Source organism: Globicephala melas, chromosome 8, assembly GCF_963455315.2.
Source record: "Globicephala melas chromosome 8, mGloMel1.2, whole genome shotgun sequence".
NCBI classification, from domain to species: domain Eukaryota; kingdom Metazoa; phylum Chordata; class Mammalia; order Artiodactyla; family Delphinidae; genus Globicephala; species Globicephala melas.
Genome location: NC_083321.1, coordinates 17,579,108 through 17,583,200, shown reverse-complemented (window position 1 = coordinate 17,583,200; position 4,093 = coordinate 17,579,108). Strand labels below are relative to the sequence as shown.

The window sequence follows — 4,093 nt, the reverse complement described above, 5'->3', positions numbered from 1 at the left end:
CCTACCTCCTCTTCATGATCCAGGTCAATTACGCCTACCAAGATTGTGAATTTTATTCCTCCCTGTTGGTCCCTTGGCAGGAGGAGCCCACAATGCGGTCTTAGCTCAAAGTTAAATGGATCTCTTGCTGATTGCCTGGGGGAAGCATTTCTCTTTCTGGAGACCATAACTTCTAATCTAGAAGAGCACAGAATTAAGGGGATTTGAGTGACCACAAATTCCCCAAGTAGAACATTGGAAATAATGAAAAGTGCAGTCTTCTTGCCCATATCTATTATTTCTCAGACCAATATTTTCTATCCATTGGAGGCAGCATCATATGATGGATGTTGATATAAGGTACATGTAATGTCCTAGAGCAGGGGTCCCCAACCCCTGGGCCGCAGTACCAGTCACGCAGCAGGAAGTAAGCGGTGGGCAAGCCATCAAAGCTTCATCTGCTGCTCCCCTTCTGTCCCCTTTGCTCGCATTACTGCCTGAACTGTTCTCCTCTCCCTCTCCATCTGTGAAAAAATTATCTTCCACAAAACTGGTCCCTGGTACCAAAAAGGTTGGGGACCGCTGTCTTAGAGGATGACACCCCATCTTCACAGCATATTGTCTCCAAGTTGGTGCCTTATCTGTGCCTTTAACAACGCAGTATATTGCTGTATTAGGCCAACAGCTTCTGGGTGGTGTGGTATATGAGAGGACAAGTGGATTCTATAGACATATATAAACTTTCACACTGCCTTTGCCATAAAGTGGGTCTCTTGAGCCTCTATGACATTACGTTTTTGATACGTAAAATATTCTATAAGGCCTTAGATAGCAGTTCTGGCAAACAAATGGACTAACTCCAGTCATTCCAAAACGGCAGTCTGACTGACACCCAAACCCATGCTCTTAGATAGATACCACTCTATGTTTATTCCCTCATGATTCAGATAAAAGCAGAGGGCCTAAGATTATACCCAAGCAAAGGAAATAAAGTTGAAACCTTGAGAAATATACAGCAAAACAAAGAGCTCACTTTAATTCTAAACACAAAGATAGAGAGGGGAAGACAGTAGTTTTCATCCCATTCCCATATACACCTATGAATAAACACAGGTAATATTTACTGAGAGCTTACTCTGTGCTAGTCATTGTTCTAAGTACTTGGCTTTAATTAACTCTTTTAAACTTCTCAACAAACATATGGCTATCCCATTTTAGTGCTGAGAACACTGGGGCACAGACAGATTAACACACTCCTTTCTTTCGCTAGTAAGTGATGAATCCTGCGTTCTAAACTGTGTGGTCTGGCTTCAGGGTTTTTACACTTAAATGCTACACTATATCACTACACTACACTATATCACTTCTAAAAACAGGAAAGAGGGAAAGAAAGACCCAGGGTGCAGTTTTTTTGTTTCTTTGTTTTTTGACTGGGAAAATAAATTATTTTGTTTGGGGCAGTGGGCAGTGGTCCAGTCTTAGAACTGCTGGAATGCTTCTTGGTGCCGTCATCCTCGTTGACCTTGAGCATGTTGAAGTGCACCATCTTGCTCAGGGGCCGGCACTCGCCCACTGTGACACTGTCACTGATTCGGACATCCCTGAAGCAGGGGGAAAGGTGCACAGACATGTTTTTGTGGTGCTTCTAGAAGCAGTTGTACTTTCGGATGTAGTGGAGGTAGTCTCGGTGGATGACAACGGTCTTCTGCATCTTCATCTTGGTCACCACGCCAGACCGGATCCGCCCTCGGATGGAGACATTACCAGTAAAAGGGCATTTCTTGTCAATGTAGGTGCCCTCCATGGCCTCCTTTGGTGTCTTGAAGCCCAGACCAATGTTCTTGTAGTATAATGGGAGCTTCTCCTTGCCAGTTTCTCCAAGCAGGACCCTCTTCTTATTTTGAAAGATGGTCAGTTGCTTTTGGTAGGCACACTCAGTCTGAATGTCTGCCATCTTCCCAGCTGCCTGAAAAAAGCCAGGGTGCCCTTTTTTTTTAAACAAACTTCCCTAACCATTCAATATCCTTACTGCCCACCAGGTAGTCATATAAACCTCCAGTACCAGCCTATAAGGGAGAATAAGAAGAAAGGGTGTGTTTCTAGTAAAGTGACAAGGATATCATACTTGGATTTGAGCATTGTGTCAGCCAGTTCTGGCTGGGAAACCACAGAAACTCTTAGCCCTTTGGGCTTCAGTTTCCTCTGAAGTAGGATTAGATGCTTTCTCAGGTTCTTGGCTATTTCATAACCAAGAAATAATCATCATACTGGATTATGTTGAACTACCTGGAATTTGGGAGAATGGGTTCACTTTTCCAAATGGAAAAGTGATAAATGGAACCTCAGCTGCTTACATGAGAATGTCTTTACCATCACAGCTTATCTGGAGAAAACATCAAGGTGAATCTTTTAACCTTGAGCTCTAACAGTACTTGTTTGAGTGAAAGGTACAACCTTATCCTAGAAGCTAAAACCTGGTGACAAAGGGGCAATCAGCTTGAATCACAGTGAAGGGACATTCCTCATTTCAAAGCTGAACCAAAGTGCTCTGTGACAAGCAGGTGAACTCTCAGAGGCCCTGAAAAGTTGGTGAATCCATCAGCATGGGGAATCGGCTATCTTGACTGCAAATGACTCATTCTGGCACCCCCTTGACAGCTGCTGATTTGTTTCCTTAAGACAACTCTTTTATTAGAGAAAGATATGTAGGTATGAGCTGCATGGTTTCACATGAAGAGAGCAAACAGAATGAAATCTAGGTTAAGAGAGCTCCACCAATACACTGAAGCAAACAAGCCATCTCTGCAAAAATAACCACCTCTCTCTTTCTTCTTTCACAACACAGACACTTTGTTAGCGGTAAGATTATCTAAAGTTAAGTCCCATCCTTTCAACAAGCACTCCACTTCTCAAACTGATGCACCACATATGTCTATTGTCTATTAAAATATCACACACACACATAGGCAAGGAGAAGTCTAAAAAGAAGGTAGCATATGTATTCATTTAATCAGTTATTCTACTGAAAGAGTTGTTAGTACTTCTCTATATATCACGTTATGCACTGGAAACACAGATGTGAAAGAGGACAGATTTCCTTCCAATGAGAGAGGTTATAATCTAGTAGAGGAAATAGAAAATCACATCCACAATTACAACAGCAAGTGAAAAATATACTGATCCTTGCAAACACGGGTTGCTCTTCGAGCACCAGAGGGACATCTTAATGCCTTGGGGCAATCAGAGAAAGCTTCTTGGAGTTGATGTCATAAGTTGAGCTTAAATGGTAGAGAGATTTTAGTTGAAGGAACCAAAGTTCATTTTCAGGCAGAGAAAGAAGCTTATGAGAAGGTATAAAGGTCTACAAAGAAGGATTTGCATGAAGTGGGAAGTCAGACTATAAAATTTCAGAGTTTCCCAAGTTTAACATTTTATTGTTCAATTTTTTGAAATGGGCTTTATCAATGTAAAGTCAAACCAGTAAATATATAAGCGATAGCTTAAAACAAACAAGCAAACTTGCTCTCAGGTCAAACATACATTTACCATGGTGACTACTTTCCTTTTTGAACATTTAATCCTCCATCTCAGGACAAGAAGATACAAGGCACAACTAAGAAATGTGTGTGAAGGAGACTTTCATGAGAAAACAATAAGAAGAGGGAAACACAGAGTGTACAGTTAACAAATATTTATGTGATAGTTGTACATTATACGCAGCGAGAAAAACACACACTAATGAAATAAAGTAGCCTGATTAAATTAATTACAATACATTCATACTATTTAATAAGATATAGCTTTTTAAAAAAGTGTAATTTGTACATATTCTCATGGGAGAGGATTGATTTGAGTGAATAAAACAGTTTATGAAAATTTATGTATACTAGGATAACATTTTTGTTAAACAAAACAACAATAACACTCTGTTTGTATGTATTTGAGTGGTTTAGAATATGTGTGTAAAAACGTAACAATTGGGGACTTCCCTGGTGGTCCAGTGGTAAAGAATCCACCTTCCAATGCAGGGGGCATGGGTTCAATCCCTAGTCGGGGAACTAAGATCCCATGTGCCACGGGGCAACTAAGCCCACGTACCGCAACTATTGAGCTC

The 4,093-nt window shown here is 40.9% G+C and overlaps 1 pseudogene; it reads right to left on the bottom strand.

Moving 5' to 3' along the window:
* Window positions 1–1,345: 1,345 nt before the first annotated feature.
* On the bottom strand, window positions 1,346–1,933 carry LOC138842789 (small ribosomal subunit protein uS17-like; annotated as a pseudogene).
* Window positions 1,934–4,093: the final 2,160 nt, after the last annotated feature.